This window comes from Ambystoma mexicanum, chromosome 5p, assembly GCF_040938575.1.
Source record: "Ambystoma mexicanum isolate Mex_15411 chromosome 5p, UKY_AmexF1_1, whole genome shotgun sequence".
Taxonomy (NCBI): Eukaryota; Metazoa; Chordata; class Amphibia; order Caudata; family Ambystomatidae; genus Ambystoma; species Ambystoma mexicanum.
Window position 1 is genome coordinate 182,567,345 of NC_090930.1, and position 15,095 is coordinate 182,582,439.

A 15,095-nucleotide genomic window follows, 5' to 3' on the forward strand; every position below is an offset into this window, starting at 1 on the left:
TTAATTGCACAGAGAACTAAAACCAAGGTTTTGAAATGAAATCCAATGCGTCTGATAAAATGAGAGGCCGTTCAGTGGTGACTATTTCCAGAGCTCGAGAGCGGGGTCGCCCAGTTCATTCCACTTGTCGTCTCCCGGTGCGCTGTTCCTGCTCAGCCTGGCATGGCGCGCCTGGAAGGACTCCAGCAAGTGCGGGGTAGCACGGCGTGAACCAAGTACGGTAGCAAGCCGACAGCGTCGTCTGCCTGGGCCAGACGTATGCACACGGACTGTAAGCGAGAAGGGGAACCTGACACAGCACGCGGACATTACGCTCCCCGCTCCTCGCACACGGACTACACGCTGCGGGCAAACTGGGTGTATAGCACAGGCACGCAAGCTTCGCCCCAAAGAAGCACGGGCGTCTCACCACAAACACGGGGATTTTAAACTAAACATACACCAGAAATGCGTGCCCAATAGGCTTTACATCACAGACAACACACAGCCTTAACACACACACACAGTTAAACGGGGTTATAGTACAAGTAGAAGCGACCTTTACACCACACGCGCGCGCGCTTCACACCACACATATACCGCATTCACTCTAAATATACCCCTGAAACCTACACGCCATCATAGGCGCAGAGGCTTTACAATACAGTTACTGATTATTTAGGCCATAGACACGGGCATTACAGCACAGAACCGCTCGGATTGTACACCACAGACAAAAGGGCTGAATACCACAGACGCGCAGACGTCATTCCACAGTGGTTTTCAAATCACAGACACAAAAGATTAACTTAGCAGGTACACTCGGGTTTTCAACACAGAAATTCATGCTTTTAACACAGACACGCCGAATTAACCATACATCTGCACATATTTTCTACACCACACTTACACATAGACAGCAAACCACTGATGCAGAGGCTGTATGCCACATGCATGCAGAAATCACACAACATACACTCGGGTTCTCAAACCACAGACGCACAAGCGTGACATAACAGATACACACGGTTCAACATTGGCGCTACGCCTCTATGGCACACGCGCAAAGTCAATTCCAAAAACACATCATTTAAAACACTGACACACAGACAGACGTGCAACAAACGAGAACGTCTGTTGGCTTAAGGGGAAGGCATCGCGATTATTCCACCTGGGAACGTTCATTGGGGGCTGATTATCCGCCCTCCTGGCCGGGGTCCTGCTTGAGCCGTCTTCGCCTGGCTGTCCCTTCCCTCCGCAGGCAGGGAGCCTTGGGCAGAAGAGAGTCGGGCTCCGTGCGTGCACGTGGCCTCCTCCTCTGCGGTGCGCAGAATAAGCGGCAGAGGGGGTGCACGGAAGCAAGAGGGAAGGGAGGGGGTCTGCTCGGTTCCCCTAAGTACTGCCGTTGCCGCTCCAAGCACAGCCATCTTCACATCTCTCCTCTGCCCCTGCGTCCACAGGCACACCCAGAGAACATGAAAAGCCGGCAACAGGCGCAGCAGCAGGCGAGGGGACACCCACATCTGCAGCTGCGGGGCGTCAGGAACAGCGGATTTGATCTGGAGCTCAAGGGATAGTCAGAGCGTTCCGTTGCCTCGCTCCCTTTCTCTACCCCGTCCTGCCTTTCTTTCTTCCCCTTTCCTCTTTCCTTCTCCCTCTCCCCCATTCCCCTCTTTCTCTCCTCATTCCCCCGCCCCCACTCTGGTGTCCGCGAACGAGCTCGCGAACCCCTCTGAATTGGAGGCACTGGCCACGATGCTCCTCATTTACATCCTTTCCAGATGGAAGCGCGGATATGAACCGCTGGGAACGGCGTGAACGAGGGCCAAGGAAGATCACGGATTGTTGCATTTTTTTTTCTTCTATTTTAACATTTTTATTTTTTGCCATGGGGAACTTCGGGAACCCGCGAGGATAGGATGGGGGCCTGGAGCGTACAGCCCCGGGGGGCAGCGCCCACCTGTCCGTGCGACACTGCGAGGATTACATACACGGGGGGACCCGCCTGCCCCGAGGACCCCCGGAGGCTGGAGACGATGTAGATCCCGGAGTGCCCGCACACAGTAGGTGAGTGAACGCACTCGGTGCCATTGTCCTTCGCTGCAGTGAAGGCAACAGATTGCACACGGCTAGGATGCACTCTGGATGCCCGGCCATTGGCTGCGGGTTAGAAATGCATGTTCTGTTTATAAAATACGTGTGGTGAACCTGCCTCGCTTTGATCGATGCAGACAACTGTGTGTACACAAAAATGCGTAGAGCAGGCGATGCGCTGGTGCACACGTTGACAGTGACCCTAACACGCAGTGCCCAGCCCGGGTCAGTTCTCCCGCACAAGGAGAGCGCGGCACGGGTGGGCGGGGATCGGAGAGGCGCCTGGTCTGCGCGCCCTAAACTTGTGCATCTCTGCACTAGAACGACCCCCCACCCGCTTCCACCCCTCTCGTGTGTGTATCGCGTCCTGCAGTGTGTGCAATTGATACCACCCCTCCCTCTTCCAAAGAAACAGGTTTAATGATGCACGATGCCCACTATTACATCACGCACGTAGAAGCAGCAGCACATCCCACCTGTCTGCGTGGGGATGGGAGTCGGGGGACTGACATGACATCTTTACTGTCTAGCTGTGTGTGTGTGTGTTAATCCTGCTCAGGGCTGCATTGATTGCAGAGGACGTTGTATGCACAGCGCGCCCCAGGGTCGGGCACCTATTACTGTCAGGCAGGGACAGTGGGTCATCGAGGCTGGAGGGCTAACCCCGGGCTGTACACACACGGTGCACAGCCTGCCGCACGCCAGGAGACGATGTGCGGTGCAAATCAAAAGGCGCCACCACCCCACAGCCCAGGTTGTGTAAGATGCTGTCGAAACGTCTAATACACTTTGCAGAAAAAAACACACACACATAGCAGATATGTATAGGTGGGGAGGGAAACATGCACGGAAAACAAGTCAATGTATGCACTTGTAGTCATGTTTTGGTCAGGTACACAGGCACTTTAATACACCTAGGCAGGTAGTGTGTCCTGTACATTCAGCCAACATCAGTGCGTGATCAATGAACATATTGGAATTAAACACAACCACTAGCATTGCTCTCGACCGTTCCCCTTTCATTGTTTTTTAGTCCGTGTGCATCATTACAGGAGGACGACAGCTATATATATATATATATATATATATATATATATATATATATATATATATATATATATATATATATATATATGCAAGGCAGACTTTGGTCTTGCCAGCAGTGAGAGCAGTCCAGCCATAATTGGTAGGCCAGGCCCCCCGCCCCCCATAAAAGCTACCCGGGGATGTTTCAGCCTCATTGGGTGTCAACAGGGAACTGGGGTCCGCCCCCCCCAGGGAGATTCAGAACATAAAGGATACTCGTATATACCAATAACTGATGAATTGACATCTTTTAATTAATCACTTTTTAGTCTGTCTGGAGACCAAGACTGATTTGCATATGGACGATCCCCTTCCATAATGGCAGAGGGAGGCTAAAAATGATGGCATGGGAGAAGCCCAAAGCAACGCCATTGGTTGCACTGTATTCAGGCTGTGCATTTATCAATATTATTATCTATTTTCAGTTCGCCTAATGGGGAGGGCGACTATGCCAAGACTTGGGTCTCTTGCTCGCTGTGCATGGGAAATCATGGTGCAGTACACCGAGGATGCCTGAGTAGGCCAGACCGTGTCTGGGGTTTCTTGTGTCCCATGAAAAGTGGACGTTGCCTAGCCGTCCAGGGAGCGTATATCCAAACATCCATATGCGTGTCTCTTGCTCGCTCTGCATGGGAAATAATGTTGCAGTTCACCGATGATGCCTGAGTAGGCCAAACCATGCCTGGGGGTTACTTGTCCCCCGTGCACAGTCGACGTGGTCTACTAGCTCTAGGAGCGTATATCCAAACATCCAGACCCGGGTCCTTTCCTCGCTGTGCACAGGAAATCATGTTGCAGTTTACCGATGATGGCGCTGTAGGCCAAACCATGTCTGGGGTTTCTTGTGTCCCGGTGCAGAGTCGACGTAGACTAGCAGTTCTAGGAGCGTATATCCAAACATCAAGACCTGGGTACCTTGCTCACTGTGTATGGGAAATCAAGCTGCAGTTCACCAATGATGCCTGAGTAGGCCAAACCATGTTTGGGGTTTCTTGTATCCCCGTGCAGAGTGGACGTGGCCTAGCCGTCCAGGGCACGTATATCCATACATCCAGACCCGTGTCTCTTGCTCACTGTGCGTGGCAAATCATGTTGCAGTACACCGATGATGCCTGAGTAGGCCAAACCATGTCTGTGGTTTCTTGTGTCCCATGCAGAGTGGACGTCGCCTAGATGGTCTAGGAGCGCATATCCAAATATCCAGACCCTGGTCCCTTGCTCGCTGTGCACAGGAAATCATGTTGCAGTTCACTGATGATGCCGAAGTGGGCCAAATCATGTCTGGGGTTTCTTGTGTCCCAGCGCAGAGTGGACGTGGCCTAGCCGTTCAGGGAACGTATATCCAAACATCCAGACCTGGGTCTTTTGCTCGCTGTGCATGGGAAATCATGTTGCAGTGTACCGATGATGCCTGAGTAGGCCAAACCATCTCTCGGGTTTCTTGTGTCCCCATGCAGAGTGGACGTGGCCTAGCCGTCCAAGGATCGCAGACCCGTGTCTCTTGCTCGCTGTGTATGGGAAATCATGTTGCAGTTCACTGATGATGCCTGAGTAGGCCATACCATGTCTGGGGTTTCTTGTTCCCTCTGCAGTGTGGACGTGGGCTAGCAGTTCAGTGAATGTGTATCCAAACATCCATACCCGGGTCCCTTGCTCACTGTGCGTGGGAAATCAAGCTGCAGTTCACCAATAATGCCCTACTAGGCCAATTCATGCCTCTGGTTTCTTGTATCCCTGTGCAGTGTGGACGTGGCCTAGCAGTTCAGTGAGTGTATATCCAAACATTCAGACCCGTGTCTCTTGATCGCTGTGCATGGGAAATCATATTGCAGTTCACCGATGATGCCTTAGTAGGTAGGCCAAACCATGTGTGGGGTTTCTTGTGTCCCATGCAGAGTGGACGTGGTGTAGCAGGTCTAGGAGCATATATCCAAACATCCAGAACCAGGTCCGTTGCTCGCTGTGCACAAAAAATCATGTTGCAGTTCACTGATGAAGCTGGAGTAGGCCAAACCATGTCTGGGGTTTATTGTGTCACAATGCAGAGTCGACATGGCCTAGCAGGTCTAGGCGCGTATATCTAAACATCCAGAGCTGGGTCCCTTGATCGCTTTGCACATTAAATCATGTTCCAGTTCACTGATGATGGCGGTGTAGGCCAAACCATGTCTGGGGTTTCTTGTGTCCCGGCGCAGAGTGGACGTGGCCTAGCCGTCCAGGGAACGTATTTCCAAACATCCAGACCTGTGTCTCTTGCTCGCTGTGCATGGGAAATCATGTTGCAGTTCATCAATGAGGCCTGAGTAGGCCAAACCATGTCTGTGGTTTCTTGTATCCCTGTGCATAGTGGATGTGGCCTGGCCGTTCAGTGAGTGTATATCCAAACATTCAGACCCGGGTCCCTTGTTCACTGTGCATGGGAAATCTAGATGTAGTTCACTGAAGATGTCTGACTAGGCAGAGCATGTTTGCGGGTTTTTTGTGTCCCCGTGCAGAGTGGACGTGGCCTAGCCGTTCAGGGAGTGTACATGAAAACATCCAGATCCGTGTCCCTTGCTCGCTGTGCATGGGCAATGAAGCTGCAGTTCACCAAAGATGCGTGAGTAGGCCAAACCATGTCTGGGATTTCTTGTATCCCTGTGCAGAGTGGACGTGGCCTAGCAGTTCAAACCTCACTGCTCCTGTTGGTTTCAGGACCAATGCCGATTTGCATATGGCCAGTCCCCGACTTTAATGGGACAAATAGACTGAAAAGGTAAGCTAACAATTAATTGACAGCTTTCCGTTCAACACACCTTGACGTCTATTTTGCACACAGCGTCCATTGCAAGACATAACTGCTGAACCCATATGCATACGTACTTTTTGCCAACCCCATACCCTCACCCAGAATAAATTGGCGCACACATTGTTTGTCAAGTGTTTGCAATGAAAGGCCATAGGTTTTTATTGTATAGATATGGTTACAGAGATAACAATAATCACATATCATGATAGTAACATACTTTTGGGCACTGGGTCTTGGGGTTACCCCCCTCTGGCCCATGCCCGCCTTCTCATGTCCCACGACTTGTTGTGGGCACCGTACAGTGCCTTGTACTTCTTTTCCTTTGTTCTTCTCCCTTATTTGTAGGGTGGGAGGGTTTTGTGGTAAAGAAGCAAAGGTTTGGAAGGCACTGAGTAAACAGTGCACCTCCTGTGTGTTTGGGTCCCCGTTCAGGGTCCACAAACTGTTTGTGTTTTCTCAGAGCATGCCGCTCTGTATTTATAAGACCCAGAGATGCCCTGGTCTTTGATATGTATAGTAGTGGGGGTTGTTATGTTCCAGCCCCCGACCGGATATCTGACTATCTGGCCCCCTGGGGGGGGCAGGTCTTTGAACCTGATCCCTGCCTGCCTGTTGGTTTCCTTAGGTGCTTAGCACCTTGCTGCATGAAGGAAGAGTGAGGTGATTGCTCACACCTCACCCTTCCTCAGTATTGTGTTGCACAGACTGCGTGTCTCTCCGGGTTGGGAGAAGGAGAGGAGCAGAAAAGGGTGTGGGGGGTTGGGTTGCCCCTCTCCAGGCCTGCTGATGGTAGCAGCAGTTACCCTGCCTCGCTTTGGGCGGCCCTGCAGCATTGCCCATAACTGCTGAACCCATATGCATGCATACTTTTTGCCGACCCCATACCCTCACACAGGATAAATTGGCTCACAGATTGTTTGTCAAGTGTTGGCAATAAAAGGCCGTAGGTTTTTATTGTACAGATATGGTTATGGAGATAACAATAATCACATATCATGATAGTAACATACTTTTGGGCACCGTGTCTTGGGGTTACCCCCCCTCTGGCCCGCGCCGCCACACGTGGGCAGGTTGGCGGCTGACCACGTTCCCCCAAAAGTATCTCCTATTGGCAACCCCTGGAGGCTAGAGTTGCTGTAATTTCTCCAAAGAAATGTTCCATGCCTTGGTTTGATAGATGGGTGCCGTCTTCGTGAAAAAGGTCCGGGTCACCCAGTGTAATGGCTGGGTGCTTTATGAAGCCCAGTCCTCTTGCTGTACAACATTTTTCTAGCCCCCTGTTGAGTTTTCTTCTAGAAATGTCTACAGATTTGTAGCAGTTGGCCCCCTTGCCATTTCTTTCTGGGTAGGATGGCCGAGAAGTATATTTCCATTTCCCTCCAATTGTGTGAAATGCCTGCTAGGGAGGAGCACATGTCCTCGAATAAATTTCTCCTTCCAATGGAAACTAGGTCGTTGCCCCCTAGATGTATGACCAAAAATTCTGGTGGGTCTCTGTATGCGACCAGCTCTGCTAATGTTTCGTGGATTTCTCCCCATCGTAGGCCTCTGTAACCCCACCATGAGGAAATGGTGTTTCTGAAAGGTGGCCTTTCTTTGGTCTCCTCTGCCCATCGGCCCGTCCTGAAGATAAAAGAGTGGGCGACTATCCATGCTGATTGGAGAGAGTTCCTCCCTTCGCCTGGTGTTTCTGTATGAAGGGGGAAAAAGAAAAATGAAGGCGGCTGGCTATATTAGCTGTGGTCTGATGTATCTTTTGTAACAATCTTACTTCCGACCCCCTATGTTTTTTAGTTGTTGAGGAGCTAAACCTCCTTGCCATGCTGAAGTGGCGGCACCTATTCTGAAGGTGCTGAACCTCCTTGCCATGCTGAAGTGGCGGCACCTATTCTGAAGGAGTGGGTGCCAAAACCTTTAGGGTCCCACCCTGCATTGCTGATTGCTTTCATCAGCACCCCTTTGAATTGGTAGCGGCTTAGTGCCGAGGTCTCCTTGTGGATTAAAAACCTCCCCCCAACCTTGGGTTTTGCGTGTTTTAGAGGTTGGTGATGCATACCGGGCAGTTTACTGCCTCATCAATGCAACAAATGTTGATAGTTCTTTTGGCCCCAGTTTTAGATTGTTGGATTTCTATGATGACGCTCTCCTGTCTGACCCTGACCTCCATGACGCCCAGACCGTTGGTCGCCTTGGTGCTCGAAGCAATGAGCTCTCCCACACAGAAAGCCCCAAAGTATGCCAGAAAAAAAAATCTTTTGAACACTAAGATCTCGTATGGATGTCAGCATATGGCTTCCAGCTGGTTTGCAATTTGAACCAGTTTGTTGAAATCCAGGGGGTGGCGGGTGTCCACCTGGGGGCCCTCTATTCTACCCCAACCTTTCAATGAGTAAGAAATAATGGCGCTTTGAGTGGGGTCTGAATCACCCCAAATTTTTGAGAAATATGAGATTGCAACTAGGTGTCTTTTTGCCCAATCTCTCTTAAAGCCCTGGTCATGTGCCCATTTAAAAATTATTTCTATGTCTTTAATCGTTATTAACTCTACATGGTTTACGCCTGTGGCTTTAAATACTGTTTGTAGTCACTTACTGTACTTTGATGCGGTGGTGCTTGCCAGTGCTTTCCTTGCCATCTCTGTGAGGAAGCCTAGGGAGTTGTTGGCACCCATCTTTGAGGTGCCTGGTTCTTGTTGGACATCCTGGCCTTGGCTCTCTGGCACTGGCGTTGATGCCGTTATTTTGTTGGCACCTGTTATTGAGGTGCCTGTTTCTTGTTGGACATCCCGGCCTGGGCTCTCTGGCTCTGGTGTTGATGCCGTTATTTTTGCTTTCCCATTGTTTCCCAGCATTCCGCCGGTATTGGCGTCATCTGTTCCTGGGCGTGCGGCGCTAGCTCCCAGAATCTTGGCCACTGAAAGTGAGATAAAGCATCTGCAATGTTATTATCCGCTCCAGCGATGTGATTTGCTTTGACCACAATGTTTTCTTGTAGTTTGACTGCTGTGATGGCTCGTAGGACTAAAGGGCATTTGGTAGACGTTCTGTTTATGGAGCCTACTACTGCCATGTTGTCGCACCAGACCAAGAGTTCCGTGTTAGCTAGCTGCCTGTCCCAGATGTGTAATGTTAGCCAGATGGGAAATATTTCTAGGAGGGTGATGTTTTTAGTCCACCCTGCCTGTTGCCATGAGTTGGGCCAGTGTCCTGCCACCCACTGCGTGTCTAGTATGGCTCCAAACCCCTTGCTCCCGGCTGCATCAGTGAAAAGGACCGTTTTTGTCCATGTGTTCAAAGGCGTTCGCCAAAGTGAGATCCCGTTGAAATCTTTTAGGAAATTCCCCCAAATTTCCAGATCTTGTTTCACCTCAACACCTAGTCGGATATGTAGGTTGGGTTTGGTGTATGATTTGATTTTTAGTTCCAAGCTTCTGGAAAATACTCTCCCTTGCGGGATTATTCTAGCAGCGAAGTTGAGACTGCCTGCTAATGATTGAATTTCTTTAACTGTTCCCTTGTCTTTTGTTGTCAGGGCTTGTATTTTCTCCAATAGTTCTGCAATTTTTGTTTTCGGGATCTTGCATAGTACTTGTACAGAGCCATTTTCAATGCAGAGGAAAATTATGTTGCTGGCTGGTTTGGTCGTTATTTCCCTTGCTAGAGGTATGCCCCACTGTGCGGCCATTCCTTCTAAATTCGCCAAGGCCCTGTTGTATTCCTCAGAATTTGCTGGGCCCATTACCATGAAACCATTGAGGTATTGTACTATTTTGGTCCCTGGTCTCTGTTTTTGGAAAGCCCATTGAAAAAAGGAGCTGAATTGCTCGAATAGGGCGCAGGATACTGCGTACCCCATGGGGAGGCATCTGTCTACATAGAATTTGCTGTTAAAAGTAAAATCTAGCCATTGCTGGGAATCTGGATGGACTGGCAATAATCTGAAAGCAGATTTGATGTCTAGTTTGGCCATCAAGGCGTTCCTGCCACATTCCTGTATGAGTCTTACCGCCTCCTGGAAGTGTGTGTAGGATACTGCGGATTCTGTGTGTGGAATGCCGTTGTTCAGTGATTGGCATTTGGGGTAGGATAAGTGGTGGATTAGCCTCATTTTTCCAGGTTCTTTTTTGGGGACCAGTCCTAGTGGTGATATTATGTAATCTTTGAGGGGCATGTGGTCCCAGGGTCCTGCAATCCTGCCTAAAAGCAGTTTCCTCTTCATTTTGTTCTCCACTATTTGGGGGTTATCCCTGGTCGACTTTAGATTCAATGGGATAGTCTGTGACCCTGTGCCCTTAAATGGGATGATGAACCCCATGGTAAACCCCTGCCAGATTGCCTCGCTGGTTTCCCTGTCTGGGTAATTCAAGAGTGCTTCTCTAAAATAGGTTGGGTTGATGGGAGTTCTGCCTTGTGCCAGGCCTGGAGTTGAAAAGGAGTGGTTGGTGTTCATCTTTTGAATTTTTGGCTGCCAGTCTGGTGCAGCTGCTTGCTGCGTGATCACCGTTGCAGTTTGTGCAAGCGTGTTTGTACCAGCATTCCTTACCCCAGGTGCACTGGTTTTTCCCAAAATTCCTGCATGGAATGTTGGCTTTTGTAGAGTGGTTCTTGTTTTGCCTGTGGGTATTAGACTTAGCCGCCCATGGCTGGTTTTTCCAAAAGGGCTGCTGCCGCTTTTTATGTTTCTCATTATCGTTATTTCTGTGACCTTGTGTATTTATTTTATTTTTGGAGGAGTTCTGTGAGGCCTCTTCCTCCGCTGGGGGCTCAGCATTTAACATGTATATGTCATTTTGGACCTGTCCCAATTCTGTTCTACCTGGGCGTTTCTGGCTATGGCTTTCTCTTCTAACTTTATGGGATCCCTAAAAGCATCTTTCCCTTTGCGTTGGGCTTCTATCAGTGAAAATATTTCTATGAACTCTTTGGCCCATATGGCTTCTTTGATTATGGTGTCAATATTCAATGCTAGGCATCTTTTATATCTATTGAGTATTTAAGTCTGAAAGGATTTCAATTTTAATTCTAATTGGGTATTGCAGATCCTTGCTATGTCTGTTGGGTTGCTGTTGCTTTGCCCAGTTTGTCCCACTAGGTCTGTACTAGGGGTTGCCCATGCTTTTAAAGTAAAGCACCTGTTGTGTCTGCCATGGCTGCAGTTGGTGCAACTGTGCTGGAAGCTGTTGGCATTGCTGGCACTTGTGGCAGTGGTGTGGCTGGGGCTGCTGTTGTTTGGATTGTTGCTGGTGTGGGGTAGGTTCTAGGGGTATTCTGTGGTTTGTGGGCCCCTGGTCCCCTGTTTGGGGTAATTGTTTCCCCCTCATTTCCTACAATAATTGTTGTATTTCTGACATGTTCTCACACAATTTCGCCAGTTTTATGTTACCTTATCTAGGGCCATCTGTCACTTTCTGTCTCTTTGATGGTGTTGTGACGTCATCTTGAAAGGGTGTAATGGGTGTCCTTTCCTTTGGTAGGCCGTACATATTCTCCCTGACCCATGCCCAACCTTAGTGTTCCACTGCCTCGATGGCTGCCAGAAGTTGGGGTGATTTGGGTTTCTGTGCTGGTGTGGTGGGTTCCCGTAATTTCCGTTTGGGACCCATGTTTACTTTCAGCCTGTTTTGATTAAAAGGAAGATATTTTTTTGAACAGGCTGTGTTTGGCCCTGTAGGGGTTTGAACCCGCGTCAGCAGTCTCTGCACAGATGTCAAAATGAGCTCTCTGATCACTGCGCAACTGCACAGGGATATCATGTACCTTTATAATGTTTGTTAGATTATTTGTGGATTCGTTGAGAGTTTAGAAATGCTGTTTCCCGTGCTGGGTAACTGTCTAATGTTGTGCCAAAAATATTTTGATTTAGTTCAGATAAACTGCCATGCAGTCGACTTTGGGAGCAGAATTATTTCTTGCGCCCGGTTTGATTTCTGCGTAATACGTTATGCCTTTGTTAGCTGTAACTAATTGCGTGCGCCCGTTGTTGGCCTGGGCCTTAAAAAAGCCCTGGTTGCTGTATGAGACAAAAATATATGAGTGCTGTCAAAAGGACCCGTTGTTGTCCTGGGCTTTAATAATGCCCCAGATGTTGTATGAGGGACAAAAGTATATGTGTGCTGTAAAGATGACCTGTTTACAAAGTTTGTCGTGCATTAAGAATAATGTTTCCCAGAATGGGGTTTCCACGCGGCCTCTGTGTTTCAAAATTGCAATGTTTCTATGAAAATAGACGCACAGCACGCGTTCCGAGTCCGCCGGGGGAGCGGTTGCCTGCGGATGTTTACCTGCGATTAGAAAACAGTGTTTCTATTACGTGCTCGGAGCCCGGCGTGGCGGCTTACCTTGCAATTGACAGTTTTCCTGAAGACACAGCCTACGCCGGGCTGCACTGCAGGCTCTTCCTTCGTTCGAGCTGGTACTGGGATCCTGCTTCCTTGTCTGTTCCATGTTCGCCGCTCGCCTCTCGGCCGAGAAAAAGGTTTGTGAACAGTACAATGTTCAACAGGGGAAACAAAGACGCTGCGAATGCAGCGAACTTCAGAGTTTGCTAAAGAAGCAAAGGTTTGGAAGGTACTGAGTAAACAGTGCATCTCCTGTGTGTTTGGGTCCCCGTTCAGGGTCCACAAACGGTTTGGGTTTTCTCAGAGCATGCCACTCTGCATTTATAATACCCAGGGGACCCCTGGGTCTTTGATATGTATAGTAGTTGTCACGACCCTCGCCCAAAGCCCTCTCTGGCAAACCCATTGGCCAGGTGGAGTCAGGACTCGGGCCTCTAGAGCCTTGCATCCTCTTCAAGAGCCCTCATGGGGCCAGTCCTGGCGCCTATGGCGCCAGGCTCATACACCATGAAAAACAATGTGCTTGCAAACTACTTTATTATATTGTCAGCCAACATGGAGGCATCCAGATAGCTTGGTTCCTAAGAACCAAGCTATGCGGTCTAGTGTTTTGGGTGTGGCAGCCTTGGGACTACTTTACCTGGACTATTTTGTTGGGGCTATTTAAACCACACACGAGCAAGACAACACGCTTCGCGTTACTTTGCAGCTTGCAACGTGACGCTCACCGTGTCCAGCTATTCCCTCAAACCTCGGAGAAGCAGAACCTGCAAGGAGACAAAAGGAACATCATTAGCAGCAGCATCTTACCTGCAGTCTTCATTTTTAAACACTCGCCACTACTGAGAACAGCTTCCTCGAATCTGCACGCCTCCCGGACAGAACGACCTGAAAGAGGAAGATAGAGGCAACATTAAAAAAAGCAGTAGATACATTTACAGATTACGAACTGCTCAAAAGGCTTACCTGGCTGGTCGCCTCTCGGCTGGTACCACTCCTGACATTTCACTCGTGCTGAAGAACACCGAGACCTACAAGGAAGGAAAACACAGGTTAGCCAAGGCAAGACTTTGCAGCGCTGTGCATAGCGCTTACTTACCACATCATAGCGCTCTCAATGCGCCATCATTTACCAGCGGGGCTCAACCAAGCCAGTTCGCCGCGCTGAAGCTCTGCATACCTAAGGGAGAAAAAAGAGACATTTTAAACAAAGAAAGGCATGTCGGATAGCAACAAAACTAAAGAACAGCAAGAAGACCTACCTGAACAATTATCAAACGGGCCGGTGTCAGTGAAGTAACTGGACCGCACTCGCCCATGAAAGATAACGTGCCCCTGCAAAGAAGGCAGAACGGAGAGCATGCCTAATTCTACCACAAGATGAGGAGAGGGCGCCAGAGGGACTGAAATCATACGGGGGTGGAGGGAGGATACTTACCCCAGTCAGTCATTCTTGAACACAGTCCTTCTGTATTTTCAGGCAGAACCTTCCCAGCAGACCACATCAGGGCAAAGCTGAGAAGCATACTAGATAGTAACCCGGCTGGGTGGATTCCCTGTGTATACCAGGTGAGCATAACAGTAGTGGGGGCTGTTATGTTCCAGCCCCCTGTCCGGATAGCCGACTATCTGGCCCCCTGGGGGGGGCAGGTCTTTGAACCTGATCCCTGCCTGCCTGTTGGTTTCCTTAGGTGCTTAGCACCTTGCTGCATGTAGGAAGGGTGAGGTGATTGCTCACACCTCACCCTTCCTCAGTATTGTGTTGCACAGACTGCATGTCTCTCCAGCTTGGGAGAAGGAGAGGAGCAGAAATGGGGGGAGGTTGGTTTGCCCCTCTCCAGGACTGCTTATGGTAACAGCAGTTACCCTGCCTCGCTTTGGGTGGCCCTGCAGCATTGCCCATTCCATTTGTTGACATTGGCCTGTCAAGAGACTGTGTAAAGCCTGTCCACAATGCACACATGCCACAATTGCCTGCCATAGACTGGTCAGATCTCTCACTCTGCTTTTAAAGTTAAAAATAGAGATTGGTATTCACATGGAAGGCCCTTTACCTACCTGGAGGGGTCAGGGGAGCAGGAAAAGAACAGGAGAAGTTCACAATTTGCCACTCTAATCCTTTACGGGGTGCCCATGGGTGTTTTTCAAAGGCAGGTCGTCTTCAGGGAAATGAAAAGTGAAGGGATCGCTCGATGTTGGCTACTGACTATGCTCCAGGCCCTCTAGCATGTGGAGGGATCAGATTATAAAGTGGTTTCCTAGCTCCCCTCACTGCCTCAACCCCTGTGCTGGGAAGTCACACACTGAAGTTCCCATAGATGCTGATCCAGGCATCTATAATCTGGAGCAATCGGGTTGTGGAGGGGTCCCCGGTTCCCCATGATTTCTAGTCCTCTGATGAGAAGCCACGCTGTAATGGTCAACTAGCTTCCCTTACCACGACGCTGCCCAAGGGGACCTCTACCCTTTTGTAGGTACCAGCTTGTAGTGTGGTGTCCCAGTTCCCCTGAAGGCCTGTCCACATGTGCTGAGAATCTACCAGCTGGCGGTCCCATAGCCCGACATCCTACTGCCTCTGATGCAGGCCCTGATTGAGTGATTTACAAGTTCAGCTCAGTGCTTCTCCACTGCTGCCTGGAAGGCACCTTCTATCGGTCTCAGGTTCTGCTGCAGGTTATCTAGACTTTGGGGGAAGCCTGTAGAGTGGTCTCCCAATTCCCCTAAAGTCAGTTCATCTCTGCTGGAAAATCACCCTCTGAGATGTCAGAGAATATTGAGGTACAAGCTTGTAGTGTGGTGTCCCAGTTGCCC

The 15,095-nt window shown here is 49.7% G+C and overlaps 1 protein-coding gene across 1 annotated transcript in view; it reads left to right on the plus strand.

Moving 5' to 3' along the window:
• The first annotated feature begins 1,151 nt into the window (after positions 1 to 1,151).
• The window catches only part of TRPC5 (transient receptor potential cation channel subfamily C member 5), a 1,352,993-nt gene continuing 1,339,049 nt past the window's right edge, over positions 1,152 to 15,095 (plus strand). The window contains exon 1 of the mRNA XM_069612595.1: positions 1,152 to 2,046. The gene's annotated coding sequence lies outside the window, so the exon portion shown is untranslated. The remainder of the gene's footprint in view (positions 2,047 to 15,095) is intronic.